Raw genomic sequence first — 13,189 nt, 5'->3', positions numbered from 1 at the left:
TCTTAGCCTAGGGAGACCACCCGGAAAAGAGGCAAAATGAGAAATTGTGCACAACCAGCCAGAATCCTTCACTTCTGCAGTATGCAAATAAGGCCCCTGTTCAGGAACTGTTGACAGGATTCTGGCTGCCTTGGGTAATTGTGCACAATCAGCCAGGATCACATCTTTCCCAGGATGCTTTGCTTCTGCTACATGCAAATGAGGACCCCCATTCAGGATCAGTTAACACATTCGGAAACAGCACGCTCTCTTTTTTCACCAGAATAAGGAAGCCCCAGCAAAACTGGAGCATGCAAAAATTGCTACAAAACTCAGTGTTGCTCCTCTCCACGGAAATCTTTAGTAAAAGGCGAAAGATTTATACGTTCTGAAGAGAAACCAGAGCATAATGGGCAAGGGGTTCCTCAGCTCCTGCCACCACCGCTGCAGTGCTCTCTTAGCCTAGGGAGACCACCCGGAAAAGAGGCAAAATGAGAAATTGTGCACAACCAGCCAGAATCCTTCACTTCTGCAGTATGCAAATAAGGCCCCTGTTCAGGAACTGTTGACAGGATTCTGGCTGCCTTGGGTAATTGTGCACAATCAGCCAGGATCACATCTTTCCCAGGATGCTTTGCTTCTGCAACATGCAAATGAGGACCCCCATTCAGGATCAGTTAACACATTCGGAAACAGCACTCTCTCTTTTTTCACCAGAATAAGGAAGCCCCAGCAAAACTGGAGCATGCAAAAATTGCTACAAAACTCAGTGTTGCTCCTCTCCACGGAAATCTTTAGTAAAAGGCGAAAGATTTATACGTTCTGAAGAGAAACCAGAGCATAATGGGCAAGGGGTTCCTCAGCTCCTGCCACCACCGCTGCAGTGCTCTCTTAGCCTAGGGAGACCACCCGGAAAAGAGGCAAAATGAGAAATTGTGCACAACCAGCCAGAATCCTTCACTTCTGCAGTATGCAAATAAGGCCCCTGTTCAGGAACTGTTGACAGGATTCTGGCTGCCTTGGGTAATTGTGCACAATCAGCCAGGATCACATCTTTCCCAGGATGCTTTGCTTCTGCAACATGCAAATGAGGACCCCCATTCAGGATCAGTTAACACATTCGGAAACAGCACTCTCTCTTTTTTCACCAGAATAAGGAAGCCCCAGCAAAACTGGAGCATGCAAAAATTGCTACAAAACTCAGTGTTGCTCCTCTCCACGGAAATCTTTAGTAAAAGGCGAAAGATTTATACGTTCTGAAGAGAAACCAGAGCATAATGGGCAAGGGGTTCCTGCCACCACCGCTGCAGTGCTCTCTTAGCCTAGGGAGACCACCCGGAAAAGAGGCAAAATGAGAAATTGTGCACAACCAGCCAGAATCCTTCACTTCTGCAGTATGCAAATAAGGCCCCTGTTCAGGAACTGTTGACAGGATTCTGGCTGCCTTGGGTAATTGTGCACAATCAGCCAGGATCACATCTTTCCCAGGATGCTTTGCTTCTGCAACATGCAAATGAGGACCCCCATTCAGGATCAGTTAACACATTCGGAAACAGCACTCTCTCTTTTTTCACCAGAATAAGGAAGCCCCAGCAAAACTGGAGCATGCAAAAATTGCTACAAAATTCAGTGTTGCTCCTCTCCACGGAAATCTTTAGTAAAAGGCGAAAGATTTATACGTTCTGAAGAGAAACCAGAGCATAATGGGCAAGGGGTTCCTCAGCTCCTGCCACCACCGCTGCAGTGCTCTCTTAGCCTAGGGAGACCACCCGGAAAAGAGGCAAAATGAGAAATTGTGCACAACCAGCCAGAATCCTTCACTTCTGCAGTATGCAAATAAGGCCCCTGTTCAGGAACTGTTGACAGGATTCTGGCTGCCTTGGGTAATTGTGCACAATCAGCCAGGATCACATCTTTCCCAGGATGCTTTGCTTCTGCAACATGCAAATGAGGACCCCCATTCAGGATCAGTTAACACATTCGGAAACAGCACTCTCTCTTTTTTCACCAGAATAAGGAAGCCCCAGCAAAACAGGAGCATGCAAAAATTGCTACAAAACTCAGTGTTGCTCCTCTCCACGGAAATCTTTAGTAAAAGGCGAAAGATTTATACGTTCTGAAGAGAAACCAGAGCATAATGGGCAAGGGGTTCCTCAGCTCCTGCCACCACCGCTGCAGTGCTCTCTTAGCCTAGGGAGACCACCCGGAAAAGAGGCAAAATGAGAAATTGTGCACAACCAGCCAGAATCCTTCACTTCTGCAGTATGCAAATAAGGCCCCTGTTCAGGAACTGTTGACAGGATTCTGGCTGCCTTGGGTAATTGTGCACAATCAGCCAGGATCACATCTTTCCCAGGATGCTTTGCTTCTGCAACATGCAAATGAGGACCCCCATTCAGGATCAGTTAACACATTCGGAAACAGCACTCTCTCTTTTTTCACCAGAATAAGGAAGCCCCAGCAAAACTGGAGCATGCAAAAATTGCTACAAAACTCAGTGTTGCTCCTCTCCACGGAAATCTTTAGTAAAAGGCGAAAGATTTATACGTTCTGAAGACAAACCAGAGCATAATGGGCAAGGGGTTCCTCAGCTCCTGCCACCACCGCTGCAGTGCTCTCTTAGCCTAGGGAGACCACCCGGAAAAGAGGCAAAATGAGAAATTGTGCACAACCAGCCAGAATCCTTCACTTCTGCAGTATGCAAATAAGGCCCCTGTTCAGGAACTGTTGACAGGATTCTGGCTGCCTTGGGTAATTGTGCACAATCAGCCAGGATGCTTTGCTTCTGCAACATGCAAATGAGGACCCCCATTCAGGATCAGTTAACACATTCGGAAACAGCACTCTCTCTTTTTTCACCAGAATAAGGAAGCCCCAGCAAAACTGGAGCATGCAAAAATTGCTACAAAACTCAGTGTTGCTCCTCTCCACGGAAATCTTTAGTAAAAGGCGAAAGATTTATACGTTCTGAAGACAAACCAGAGCATAATGGGCAAGGGGTTCCTCAGCTCCTGCCACCACCGCTGCAGTGCTCTCTTAGCCTAGGGAGACCACCCGGAAAAGAGGCAAAATGAGAAATTGTGCACAACCAGCCAGAATCCTTCACTTCTGCAGTATGCAAATAAGGCCCCTGTTCAGGAACTGTTGACAGGATTCTGGCTGCCTTGGGTAATTGTGCACAATCAGCCAGGATCACATCTTTCCCAGGAAGCTTTGCTTCTGCAACATGCAAATGAGGACCCCCATTCAGGATCAGTTAACACATTCGGAAACAGCACTCTCTTTTTTCACCAGAATAAGGAAGCCCCAGCAAAACTGGAGCATTCAAAAATTGCTACAAAACTCAGTGTTGCTCCTCTCCACGGAAATCTTTAGTAAAAGGCGAAAGATTTATACGTTCTGAAGAGAAACCAGAGCATAATGGGCAAGGGGTTCCTCAGCTCCTGCCACCACCGCTGCAGTGCTCTCTTAGCCTAGGGAGACCACCCGGAAAAGAGGCAAAATGAGAAATTGTGCACAACCAGCCAGAATCCTTCACTTCTGCAGTATGCAAATAAGGCCCCTGTTCAGGAACTGTTGACAGGATTCTGGCTGCCTTGGGTAATTGTGCACAATCAGCCAGGATCACATCTTTCCCAGGATGCTTTGCTTCTGCAACATGCAAATGAGGACCCCCATTCAGGATCAGTTAACACATTCGGAAACAGCACTCTCTCTTTTTTCACCAGAATAAGGAAGCCCCAGCAAAACTGGAGCATGCAAAAATTGCTACAAAACTCAGTGTTGCTCCTCTCCACGGAAATCTTTAGTAAAAGGCGAAAGATTTATACGTTCTGAAGACAAACCAGAGCATAATGGGCAAGGGGTTCCTCAGCTCCTGCCACCACCGCTGCAGTGCTCTCTTAGCCTAGGGAGACCACCCGGAAAAGAGGCAAAATGAGAAATTGTGCACAACCAGCCAGAATCCTTCACTTCTGCAGTATGCAAATAAGGCCCCTGTTCAGGAACTGTTGACAGGATTCTGGCTGCCTTGGGTAATTGTGCACAATCAGCCAGGATCACATCTTTCCCAGGATGCTTTGCTTCTGCAACATGCAAATGAGGACCCCCATTCAGGATCAGTTAACACATTCGGAAACAGCACTCTCTCTTTTTTCACCAGAATAAGGAAGCCCCAGCAAAACTGGAGCATGCAAAAATTGCTACAAAACTCAGTGTTGCTCCTCTCCACGGAAATCTTTAGTAAAAGGCGAAAGATTTATACGTTCTGAAGAGAAACCAGAGCATAATGGGCAAGGGGTTCCTCAGCTCCTGCCACCACCGCTGCAGTGCTCTCTTAGCCTAGGGAGACCACCCGGAAAAGAGGCAAAATGAGAAATTGTGCACAACCAGCCAGAATCCTTCACTTCTGCAGTATGCAAATAAGGCCCCTGTTCAGGAACTGTTGACAGGATTCTGGCTGCCTTGGGTAATTGTGCACAATCAGCCAGGATGCTTTGCTTCTGCAACATGCAAATGAGGACCCCCATTCAGGATCAGTTAACACATTCGGAAACAGCACTCTCTCTTTTTTCACCAGAATAAGGAAGCCCCAGCAAAACTGGAGCATGCAAAAATTGCTACAAAACTCAGTGTTGCTCCTCTCCACGGAAATCTTTAGTAAAAGGCGAAAGATTTATACGTTCTGAAGAGAAACCAGAGCATAATGGGCAAGGGGTTCCTCAGCTCCTGCCACCACCGCTGCAGTGCTCTCTTAGCCTAGGGAGACCACCCGGAAAAGAGGCAAAATGAGAAATTGTGCACAACCAGCCAGAATCCTTCACTTCTGCAGTATGCAAATAAGGCCCCTGTTCAGGAACTGTTGACAGGATTCTGGCTGCCTTGGGTAATTGTGCACAATCAGCCAGGATCACATCTTTCCCAGGATGCTTTGCTTCTGCAACATGCAAATGAGGACCCCCATTCAGGATCAGTTAACACATTCAGAAACAGCACGCTCTCTTTTTTCACCAGAATAAGGAAGCCCCAGCAAAACTGGAGCATGCAAAAATTGCTACAAAACTCAGTGTTGCTCCTCTCCACGGAAATCTTTAGTAAAAGGCGAAAGATTTATACGTTCTGAAGAGAAACCAGAGCATAATGGGCAAGGGGTTCCTCAGCTCCTGCCACCACCGCTGCAGTGCTCTCTTAGCCTAGGGAGACCACCCGGAAAAGAGGCAAAATGAGAAATTGTGCACAACCAGCCAGAATCCTTCACTTCTGCAGTATGCAAATAAGGCCCCTGTTCAGGAACTGTTGACAGGATTCTGGCTGCCTTGGGTAATTGTGCACAATCAGCCAGGATCACATCTTTCCCAGGATGCTTTGCTTCTGCAACATGCAAATGAGGACCCCCATTCAGGATCAGTTAACACATTCAGAAACAGCACGCTCTCTTTTTTCACCAGAATAAGGAAGCCCCAGCAAAACTGGAGCATGCAAAAATTGCTACAAAACTCAGTGTTGCTCCTCTCCACGGAAATCTTTAGTAAAAGGCGAAAGATTTATACGTTCTGAAGAGAAACCAGAGCATAATGGGCAAGGGGTTCCTGCCACCACCGCTGCAGTGCTCTCTTAGCCTAGGGAGACCACCCGGAAAAGAGGCAAAATGAGAAATTGTGCACAACCAGCCAGAATCCTTCACTTCTGCAGTATGCAAATAAGGCCCCTGTTCAGGAACTGTTGACAGGATTCTGGCTGCCTTGGGTAATTGTGCACAATCAGCCAGGATCACATCTTTCCCAGGATGCTTTGCTTCTGCAACATGCAAATGAGGACCCCCATTCAGGATCAGTTAACACATTCGGAAACAGCACTCTCTCTTTTTTCACCAGAATAAGGAAGCCCCAGCAAAACTGGAGCATGCAAAAATTGCTACAAAACTCAGTGTTGCTCCTCTCCACGGAAATCTTTAGTAAAAGGCGAAAGATTTATACGTTCTGAAGAGAAACCAGAGCATAATGGGCAAGGGGTTCCTCAGCTCCTGCCACCACCGCTGCAGTGCTCTCTTAGCCTGGGGAGACCACCCGGAAAAGAGGCAAAATGAGAAATTGTGCACAACCAGCCAGAATCCTTCACTTCTGCAGTATGCAAATAAGGCCCCTGTTCAGGAACTGTTGACAGGATTCTGGCTGCCTTGGGTAATTGTGCACAATCAGCCAGGATCACATCTTTCCCAGGATGCTTTGCTTCTGCAACATGCAAATGAGGACCCCCATTCAGGATCAGTTAACACATTCGGAAACAGCACGCTCTCTTTTTTCACCAGAATAAGGAAGCCCCAGCAAAACTGGAGCATGCAAAAATTGCTACAAAACTCAGTGTTGCTCCTCTCCACGGAAATCTTTAGTAAAAGGCGAAAGATTTATACGTTCTGAAGAGAAACCAGAGCATAATGGGCAAGGGGTTCCTCAGCTCCTGCCACCACCGCTGCAGTGCTCTCTTAGCCTAGGGAGACCACCCGGAAAAGAGGCAAAATGAGAAATTGTGCACAACCAGCCAGAATCCTTCACTTCTGCAGTATGCAAATAAGGCCCCTGTTCAGGAACTGTTGACAGGATTCTGGCTGCCTTGGGTAATTGTGCACAATCAGCCAGGATCACATCTTTCCCAGGATGCTTTGCTTCTGCAACATGCAAATGAGGACCCCCATTCAGGATCAGTTAACACATTCGGAAACAGCACTCTCTCTTTTTTCACCAGAATAAGGAAGCCCCAGCAAAACTGGAGCATGCAAAAATTGCTACAAAACTCAGTGTTGCTCCTCTCCACGGAAATCTTTAGTAAAAGGCGAAAGATTTATACGTTCTGAAGAGAAACCAGAGCATAATGGGCAAGGGGTTCCTCAGCTCCTGCCACCACCGCTGCAGTGCTCTCTTAGCCTAGGGAGACCATCCGGAAAAGAGGCAAAATGAGAAATTGTGCACAACCAGCCAGAATCCTTCACTTCTGCAGTATGCAAATAAGGCCCCTGTTCAGGAACTGTTGACAGGATTCTGGCTGCCTTGGGTTATTGTGCACAATCAGCCAGGATCACATCTTTCCCAGGATGCTTTGCTTCTGCAACATGCAAATGAGGACCCCCATTCAGGATCAGTTAACACATTCGGAAACAGCACTCTCTCTTTTTTCACCAGAATAAGGAAGCCCCAGCAAAACTGGAGCATGCAAAAATTGCTACAAAACTCAGTGTTGCTCCTCTCCACGGAAATCTTTAGTAAAAGGCGAAAGATTTATACATTCTGAAGAGAAACCAGAGCATAATGGGCAAGGGGTTCCTCAGCTCCTGCCACCACCGCTGCAGTGCTCTCTTAGCCTAGGGAGACCACCCGGAAAAGAGGCAAAATGAGAAATTGTGCACAACCAGCCAGAATCCTTCACTTCTGCAGTATGCAAATAAGGCCCCTGTTCAGGAACTGTTGACAGGATTCTGGCTGCCTTGGGTAATTGTGCACAATCAGCCAGGATCACATCTTTCCCAGGATGCTTTGCTTCTGCAACATGCAAATGAGGACCCCCATTCAGGATCAGTTAACACATTCGGAAACAGCACTCTCTCTTTTTTCACCAGAATAAGGAAGCCCCAGCAAAACTGGAGCATGCAAAAATTGCTACAAAACTCAGTGTTGCTCCTCTCCACGGAAATCTTTAGTAAAAGGCGAAAGATTTATACGTTCTGAAGAGAAACCAGAGCATAATGGGCAAGGGGTTCCTCAGCTCCTGCCACCACCGCTGCAGTGCTCTCTTAGCCTAGGGAGACCACCCGGAAAAGAGGCAAAATGAGAAATTGTGCACAACCAGCCAGAATCCTTCACTTCTGCAGTATGCAAATAAGGCCCCTGTTCAGGAACTGTTGACAGGATTCTGGCTGCCTTGGGTTATTGTGCACAATCAGCCAGGATCACATCTTTCCCAGGATGCTTTGCTTCTGCAACATGCAAATGAGGACCCCCATTCAGGATCAGTTAACACATTCGGAAACAGCACTCTCTCTTTTTTCACCAGAATAAGGAAGCCCCAGCAAAACTGGAGCATGCAAAAATTGCTACAAAACTCAGTGTTGCTCCTCTCCACGGAAATCTTTAGTAAAAGGCGAAAGATTTATACATTCTGAAGAGAAACCAGAGCATAATGGGCAAGGGGTTCCTCAGCTCCTGCCACCACCGCTGCAGTGCTCTCTTAGCCTAGGGAGACCACCCGGAAAAGAGGCAAAATGAGAAATTGTGCACAACCAGCCAGAATCCTTCACTTCTGCAGTATGCAAATAAGGCCCCTGTTCAGGAACTGTTGACAGGATTCTGGCTGCCTTGGGTAATTGTGCACAATCAGCCAGGATCACATCTTTCCCAGGATGCTTTGCTTCTGCAACATGCAAATGAGGACCCCCATTCAGGATCAGTTAACACATTCGGAAACAGCACTCTCTCTTTTTTCACCAGAATAAGGAAGCCCCAGCAAAACTGGAGCATGCAAAAATTGCTACAAAACTCAGTGTTGCTCCTCTCCACGGAAATCTTTAGTAAAAGGCGAAAGATTTATACGTTCTGAAGAGAAACCAGAGCATAATGGGCAAGGGGTTCCTCAGCTCCTGCCACCACCGCTGCAGTGCTCTCTTAGCCTAGGGAGACCACCCGGAAAAGAGGCAAAATGAGAAATTGTGCACAACCAGCCAGAATCCTTCACTTCTGCAGTATGCAAATAAGGCCCCTGTTCAGGAACTGTTGACAGGATTCTGGCTGCCTTGGGTAATTGTGCACAATCAGCCAGGATCACATCTTTCCCAGGATGCTTTGCTTCTGAAACATGCAAATGAGGACCCCCATTCAGGATCAGTTAACACATTCGGAAACAGCACTCTCTCTTTTTTCACCAGAATAAGGAAGCCCCAGCAAAACTGGAGCATGCAAAAATTGCTACAAAACTCAGTGTTGCTCCTCTCCACGGAAATCTTTAGTAAAAGGCGAAAGATTTATACGTTCTGAAGACAAACCAGAGCATAATGGGCAAGGGGTTCCTCAGCTCCTGCCACCACCGCTGCAGTGCTCTCTTAGCCTAGGGAGACCACCCGGAAAAGAGGCAAAATGAGAAATTGTGCACAACCAGCCAGAATCCTTCACTTCTGCAGTATGCAAATAAGGCCCCTGTTCAGGAACTGTTGACAGGATTCTGGCTGCCTTGGGTAATTGTGCACAATCAGCCAGGATCACATCTTTCCCAGGATGCTTTGCTTCTGCAACATGCAAATGAGGACCCCCATTCAGGATCAGTAAACACATTCGGAAACAGCACGCTCTCTTTTTTCACCAGAATAAGGAAGCCCCAGCAAAACTGGAGCATGCAAAAATTGCTACAAAACTCAGTGTTGCTCCTCTCCACGGAAATCTTTAGTAAAAGGCGAAAGATTTATACGTTCTGGAGAGAAACCAGAGCATAATGGGCAAGGGGTTCCTGCCACCACCGCTGCAGTGCTCTCTTAGCCTAGGGAGACCACCCGGAAAAGAGGCCAAATGAGAAATTGTGCACAACCAGCCAGAATCCTTCACTTCTGCAGTATGCAAATAAGGCCCCTGTTCAGGAACTGTTGACAGGATTCTGGCTGCCTTGGGTAATTGTGCACAATCAGCCAGGATCACATCTCTCCCAGGATGCTTTGCTTCTGCAACATGCAAATGAGGACCCCCATTCAGGATCAGTTAACACATTCGGAAACAGCACTCTCTCTTTTTTCACCAGAATAAGGAAGCCCCAGCAAAACTGGAGCATGCAAAAATTGCTACAAAACTCAGTGTTGCTCCTCTCCACGGAAATCTTTAGTAAAAGGCGAAAGATTTATACGTTCTGAAGAGAAACCAGAGCATAATGGGCAAGGGGTTCCTCAGCTCCTGCCACCACCGCTGCAGTGCTCTCTTAGCCTAGGGAGACCACCCGGAAAAGAGGCAAAATGAGAAATTGTGCACAACCAGCCAGAATCCTTCACTTCTGCAGTATGCAAATAAGGCCCCTGTTCAGGAACTGTTGACAGGATTCTGGCTGCCTTGGGTAATTGTGCACAATCAGCCAGGATCACATCTTTCCCAGGATGCTTTGCTTCTGCAACATGCAAATGAGGACCCCCATTCAGGATCAGTTAACACATTCGGAAACAGCACTCTCTCTTTTTTCACCAGAATAAGGAAGCCCCAGCAAAACTGGAGCATGCAAAAATTGCTACAAAACTCAGTGTTGCTCCTCTCCACGGAAATCTTTAGTAAAAGGCGAAAGATTTATACGTTCTGAAGAGAAACCAGAGCATAATGGGCAAGGGGTTCCTCAGCTCCTGCCACCACCGCTGCAGTGCTCTCTTAGCCTAGGGAGACCACCCGGAAAAGAGGCCAAATGAGAAATTGTGCACAACCAGCCAGAATCCTTCACTTCTGCAGTATGCAAATAAGGCCCCTGTTCAGGAACTGTTGACAGGATTCTGGCTGCCTTGGGTAATTGTGCACAATCAGCCAGGATCACATCTTTCCCAGGATGCTTTGCTTCTGCAACATGCAAATGAGGACCCCCATTCAGGATCAGTTAACACATTCGGAAACAGCACTCTCTCTTTTTTCACCAGAATAAGGAAGCCCCAGCAAAACTGGAGCATGCAAGAATTGCTACAAAACTCAGTGTTGCTCCTCTCCACGGAAATCTTTAGTAAAAGGCGAAAGATTTATACGTTCTGAAGAGAAACCAGAGCATAATGGGCAAGGGGTTCCTCAGCTCCTGCCACCACCGCTGCAGTGCTCTCTTAGCCTAGGGAGACCACCCGGAAAAGAGGCAAAATGAGAAATTGTGCACAACCAGCCAGAATCCTTCACTTCTGCAGTATGCAAATAAGGCCCCTGTTCAGGAACTGTTGACAGGATTCTGGCTGCCTTGGGTAATTGTGCACAATCAGCCAGGATCACATCTTTCCCAGGATGCTTTGCTTCTGCAACATGCAAATGAGGACCCCCATTCAGGATCAGTTAACACATTCGGAAACAGCACTCTCTCTTTTTTCACCAGAATAAGGAAGCCCCAGCAAAACTGGAGCATGCAAAAATTGCTACAAAACTCAGTGTTGCTCCTCTCCACGGAAATCTTTAGTAAAAGGCGAAAGATTTATACGTTCTGAAGAGAAACCAGAGCATAATGGGCAAGGGGTTCCTCAGCTCCTGCCACCACCGCTGCAGTGCTCTCTTAGCCTAGGGAGACCACCCGGAAAAGAGGCAAAATGAGAAATTGTGCACAACCAGCCAGAATCCTTCACTTCTGCAGTATGCAAATAAGGCCCCTGTTCAGGAACTGTTGACAGGATTCTGGCTGCCTTGGGTAATTGTGCACAATCAGCCAGGATCACATCTTTCCCAGGATGCTTTGCTTCTGCAACATGCAAATGAGGACCCCCATTCAGGATCAGTTAACACATTCGGAAACAGCACTCTCTCTTTTTTCACCAGAATAAGGAAGCCCCAGCAAAACTGGAGCATGCAAAAATTGCTACAAAACTCAGTGTTGCTCCTCTCCACGGAAATCTGTAGTAAAAGGCGAAAGATTTATACGTTCTGAAGAGAAACCAGAGCATAATGGGCAAGGGGTTCCTCAGCTCCTGCCACCACCGCTGCAGTGCTCTCTTAGCCTAGGGAGACCACCCGGAAAAGAGGCCAAATGAGAAATTGTGCACAACCAGCCAGAATCCTTCACTTCTGCAGTATGCAAATAAGGCCCCTGTTCAGGAACTGTTGACAGGATTCTGGCTGCCTTGGGTAATTGTGCACAATCAGCCAGGATCACATCTTTCCCAGGATGCTTTGCTTCTGCAACATGCAAATGAGGACCCCCATTCAGGATCAGTTAACACATTCGGAAACAGCACTCTCTTTTTTCACCAGAATAAGGAAGCCCCAGCAAAACTGGAGCATGCAAAAATAGCTACAAAACTCAGTGTTGCTCCTCTCCACGGAAATCTTTAGTAAAAGGCGAAAGATTTATACGTTCTGAAGAGAAACCAGAGCATAATGGGCAAGGGGTTCCTCAGCTCCTGCCACCACCGCTGCAGTGCTCTCTTAGCCTAGGGAGACCACCCGGAAAAGAGGCAAAATGAGAAATTGTGCACAACCAGCCAGAATCCTTCACTTCTGCAGTATGCAAATAAGGCCCCTGTTCAGGAACTGTTGACAGGATTCTGGCTGCCTTGGGTAATTGTGCACAATCAGCCAGGATCACATCTTTCCCAGGATGCTTTGCTTCTGCAACATGCAAATGAGGACCCCCATTCAGGATCAGTTAACACATTCGGAAACAGCACTCTCTCTTTTTTCACCAGAATAAGGAAGCCCCAGCAAAACTGGAGCATGCAAAAATTGCTACAAAACTCAGTGTTGCTCCTCTCCACGGAAATCTTTAGTAAAAGGCGAAAGATTTATACGTTCTGAAGAGAAACCAGAGCATAATGGGCAAGGGGTTCCTCAGCTCCTGCCACCACCGCTGCAGTGCTCTCTTAGCCTAGGGAGACCACCCGGAAAAGAGGCAAAATGAGAAATTGTGCACAACCAGCCAGAATCCTTCACTTCTGCAGTATGCAAATAAGGCCCCTGTTCAGGAACTGTTGACAGGATTCTGGCTGCCTTGGGTAATTGTGCACAATCAGCCAGGATCACATCTTTCCCAGGATGCTTTGCTTCTGCAACATGCAAATGAGGACCCCCATTCAGGATCAGTTAACACATTCGGAAACAGCACTCTCTCTTTTTTCACCAGAATAAGGAAGCCCCAGCAAAACTGGAGCATGCAAAAATTGCTACAAAACTCAGTGTTGCTCCTCTCCACGGAAATCTTTAGTAAAAGGCGAAAGATTTATACGTTCTGAAGAGAAACCAGAGCATAATGGGCAAGGGGTTCCTCAGCTCCTGCCACCACCGCTGCAGTGCTCTCTTAGCCTAGGGAGACCACCCGGAAAAGAGGCAAAATGAGAAATTGTGCACAACCAGCCAGAATCCTTCACTTCTGCAGTATGCAAATAAGGCCCCTGTTCAGGAACTGTTGACAGGATTCTGGCTGCCTTGGGTAATTGTGCACAATCAGCCAGGATCACATCTTTCCCAGGATGCTTTGCTTCTGCAACATGCAAATGAGGACCCCCATTCAGGATCAGTTAACACAT

At 47.3% G+C, this 13,189-nt stretch overlaps 30 non-coding genes across 30 annotated transcripts; all 30 read right to left on the bottom strand.

The window, feature by feature from the left end:
* Positions 1–270: 270 nt before the first annotated feature.
* LOC136622854 (U5 spliceosomal RNA) lies at positions 271–387 on the bottom strand. The gene has a single exon (XR_010792034.1). It is a non-coding gene; the product is annotated as a U5 spliceosomal RNA (small nuclear RNA).
* Positions 388–704: 317 nt separating this feature from the next.
* Positions 705–821, bottom strand: LOC136622853 (U5 spliceosomal RNA). Its single transcript, XR_010792033.1, has one exon. It is a non-coding gene; the product is annotated as a U5 spliceosomal RNA (small nuclear RNA).
* A 317-nt stretch (positions 822–1,138) lies between these two features.
* On the bottom strand, positions 1,139–1,255 carry LOC136622852 (U5 spliceosomal RNA). The gene has a single exon (XR_010792032.1). It is a non-coding gene; the product is annotated as a U5 spliceosomal RNA (small nuclear RNA).
* Positions 1,256–1,564: 309 nt separating this feature from the next.
* On the bottom strand, positions 1,565–1,681 carry LOC136622498 (U5 spliceosomal RNA). The gene has a single exon (XR_010791712.1). It is a non-coding gene; the product is annotated as a U5 spliceosomal RNA (small nuclear RNA).
* Positions 1,682–1,998: 317 nt separating this feature from the next.
* On the bottom strand, positions 1,999–2,115 carry LOC136622290 (U5 spliceosomal RNA). The gene has a single exon (XR_010791511.1). It is a non-coding gene; the product is annotated as a U5 spliceosomal RNA (small nuclear RNA).
* A 317-nt stretch (positions 2,116–2,432) lies between these two features.
* LOC136622533 (U5 spliceosomal RNA) lies at positions 2,433–2,549 on the bottom strand. The gene has a single exon (XR_010791745.1). It is a non-coding gene; the product is annotated as a U5 spliceosomal RNA (small nuclear RNA).
* Positions 2,550–2,849: 300 nt separating this feature from the next.
* LOC136622532 (U5 spliceosomal RNA) lies at positions 2,850–2,966 on the bottom strand. The gene has a single exon (XR_010791744.1). It is a non-coding gene; the product is annotated as a U5 spliceosomal RNA (small nuclear RNA).
* Positions 2,967–3,281: 315 nt separating this feature from the next.
* Positions 3,282–3,398, bottom strand: LOC136623101 (U5 spliceosomal RNA). The gene has a single exon (XR_010792270.1). It is a non-coding gene; the product is annotated as a U5 spliceosomal RNA (small nuclear RNA).
* A 317-nt stretch (positions 3,399–3,715) lies between these two features.
* On the bottom strand, positions 3,716–3,832 carry LOC136622531 (U5 spliceosomal RNA). The gene has a single exon (XR_010791743.1). It is a non-coding gene; the product is annotated as a U5 spliceosomal RNA (small nuclear RNA).
* A 317-nt stretch (positions 3,833–4,149) lies between these two features.
* On the bottom strand, positions 4,150–4,266 carry LOC136622851 (U5 spliceosomal RNA). Its single transcript, XR_010792031.1, has one exon. It is a non-coding gene; the product is annotated as a U5 spliceosomal RNA (small nuclear RNA).
* A 300-nt stretch (positions 4,267–4,566) lies between these two features.
* Positions 4,567–4,683, bottom strand: LOC136622850 (U5 spliceosomal RNA). The gene has a single exon (XR_010792030.1). It is a non-coding gene; the product is annotated as a U5 spliceosomal RNA (small nuclear RNA).
* Positions 4,684–5,000: 317 nt separating this feature from the next.
* On the bottom strand, positions 5,001–5,117 carry LOC136622849 (U5 spliceosomal RNA). The gene has a single exon (XR_010792029.1). It is a non-coding gene; the product is annotated as a U5 spliceosomal RNA (small nuclear RNA).
* Positions 5,118–5,434: 317 nt separating this feature from the next.
* LOC136622848 (U5 spliceosomal RNA) lies at positions 5,435–5,551 on the bottom strand. The gene has a single exon (XR_010792028.1). It is a non-coding gene; the product is annotated as a U5 spliceosomal RNA (small nuclear RNA).
* Positions 5,552–5,860: 309 nt separating this feature from the next.
* Positions 5,861–5,977, bottom strand: LOC136622847 (U5 spliceosomal RNA). The gene has a single exon (XR_010792027.1). It is a non-coding gene; the product is annotated as a U5 spliceosomal RNA (small nuclear RNA).
* Positions 5,978–6,294: 317 nt separating this feature from the next.
* On the bottom strand, positions 6,295–6,411 carry LOC136622845 (U5 spliceosomal RNA). Its single transcript, XR_010792025.1, has one exon. It is a non-coding gene; the product is annotated as a U5 spliceosomal RNA (small nuclear RNA).
* A 317-nt stretch (positions 6,412–6,728) lies between these two features.
* Positions 6,729–6,845, bottom strand: LOC136622844 (U5 spliceosomal RNA). The gene has a single exon (XR_010792024.1). It is a non-coding gene; the product is annotated as a U5 spliceosomal RNA (small nuclear RNA).
* Positions 6,846–7,162: 317 nt separating this feature from the next.
* On the bottom strand, positions 7,163–7,279 carry LOC136622316 (U5 spliceosomal RNA). Its single transcript, XR_010791537.1, has one exon. It is a non-coding gene; the product is annotated as a U5 spliceosomal RNA (small nuclear RNA).
* A 317-nt stretch (positions 7,280–7,596) lies between these two features.
* LOC136622843 (U5 spliceosomal RNA) lies at positions 7,597–7,713 on the bottom strand. Its single transcript, XR_010792023.1, has one exon. It is a non-coding gene; the product is annotated as a U5 spliceosomal RNA (small nuclear RNA).
* Positions 7,714–8,030: 317 nt separating this feature from the next.
* Positions 8,031–8,147, bottom strand: LOC136622315 (U5 spliceosomal RNA). The gene has a single exon (XR_010791536.1). It is a non-coding gene; the product is annotated as a U5 spliceosomal RNA (small nuclear RNA).
* A 317-nt stretch (positions 8,148–8,464) lies between these two features.
* Positions 8,465–8,581, bottom strand: LOC136622842 (U5 spliceosomal RNA). Its single transcript, XR_010792022.1, has one exon. It is a non-coding gene; the product is annotated as a U5 spliceosomal RNA (small nuclear RNA).
* Positions 8,582–8,898: 317 nt separating this feature from the next.
* LOC136622530 (U5 spliceosomal RNA) lies at positions 8,899–9,015 on the bottom strand. The gene has a single exon (XR_010791742.1). It is a non-coding gene; the product is annotated as a U5 spliceosomal RNA (small nuclear RNA).
* A 317-nt stretch (positions 9,016–9,332) lies between these two features.
* LOC136622995 (U5 spliceosomal RNA) lies at positions 9,333–9,449 on the bottom strand. Its single transcript, XR_010792169.1, has one exon. It is a non-coding gene; the product is annotated as a U5 spliceosomal RNA (small nuclear RNA).
* Positions 9,450–9,758: 309 nt separating this feature from the next.
* On the bottom strand, positions 9,759–9,875 carry LOC136622841 (U5 spliceosomal RNA). Its single transcript, XR_010792021.1, has one exon. It is a non-coding gene; the product is annotated as a U5 spliceosomal RNA (small nuclear RNA).
* A 317-nt stretch (positions 9,876–10,192) lies between these two features.
* On the bottom strand, positions 10,193–10,309 carry LOC136622840 (U5 spliceosomal RNA). The gene has a single exon (XR_010792020.1). It is a non-coding gene; the product is annotated as a U5 spliceosomal RNA (small nuclear RNA).
* Positions 10,310–10,626: 317 nt separating this feature from the next.
* On the bottom strand, positions 10,627–10,743 carry LOC136622438 (U5 spliceosomal RNA). The gene has a single exon (XR_010791653.1). It is a non-coding gene; the product is annotated as a U5 spliceosomal RNA (small nuclear RNA).
* Positions 10,744–11,060: 317 nt separating this feature from the next.
* LOC136622839 (U5 spliceosomal RNA) lies at positions 11,061–11,177 on the bottom strand. The gene has a single exon (XR_010792019.1). It is a non-coding gene; the product is annotated as a U5 spliceosomal RNA (small nuclear RNA).
* A 317-nt stretch (positions 11,178–11,494) lies between these two features.
* Positions 11,495–11,611, bottom strand: LOC136622613 (U5 spliceosomal RNA). The gene has a single exon (XR_010791820.1). It is a non-coding gene; the product is annotated as a U5 spliceosomal RNA (small nuclear RNA).
* A 315-nt stretch (positions 11,612–11,926) lies between these two features.
* On the bottom strand, positions 11,927–12,043 carry LOC136622397 (U5 spliceosomal RNA). Its single transcript, XR_010791615.1, has one exon. It is a non-coding gene; the product is annotated as a U5 spliceosomal RNA (small nuclear RNA).
* A 317-nt stretch (positions 12,044–12,360) lies between these two features.
* Positions 12,361–12,477, bottom strand: LOC136622838 (U5 spliceosomal RNA). Its single transcript, XR_010792018.1, has one exon. It is a non-coding gene; the product is annotated as a U5 spliceosomal RNA (small nuclear RNA).
* A 317-nt stretch (positions 12,478–12,794) lies between these two features.
* On the bottom strand, positions 12,795–12,911 carry LOC136622837 (U5 spliceosomal RNA). The gene has a single exon (XR_010792017.1). It is a non-coding gene; the product is annotated as a U5 spliceosomal RNA (small nuclear RNA).
* Between the last annotated feature and the right edge of the window lie 278 nt (positions 12,912–13,189).

The sequence above is a fragment of the Eleutherodactylus coqui genome, chromosome 3 (assembly GCF_035609145.1).
Source record: "Eleutherodactylus coqui strain aEleCoq1 chromosome 3, aEleCoq1.hap1, whole genome shotgun sequence".
NCBI lineage: Eukaryota > Metazoa > Chordata > Amphibia > Anura > Eleutherodactylidae > Eleutherodactylus > Eleutherodactylus coqui.
This window is presented reverse-complemented; position numbering and strand designations above follow the sequence as displayed.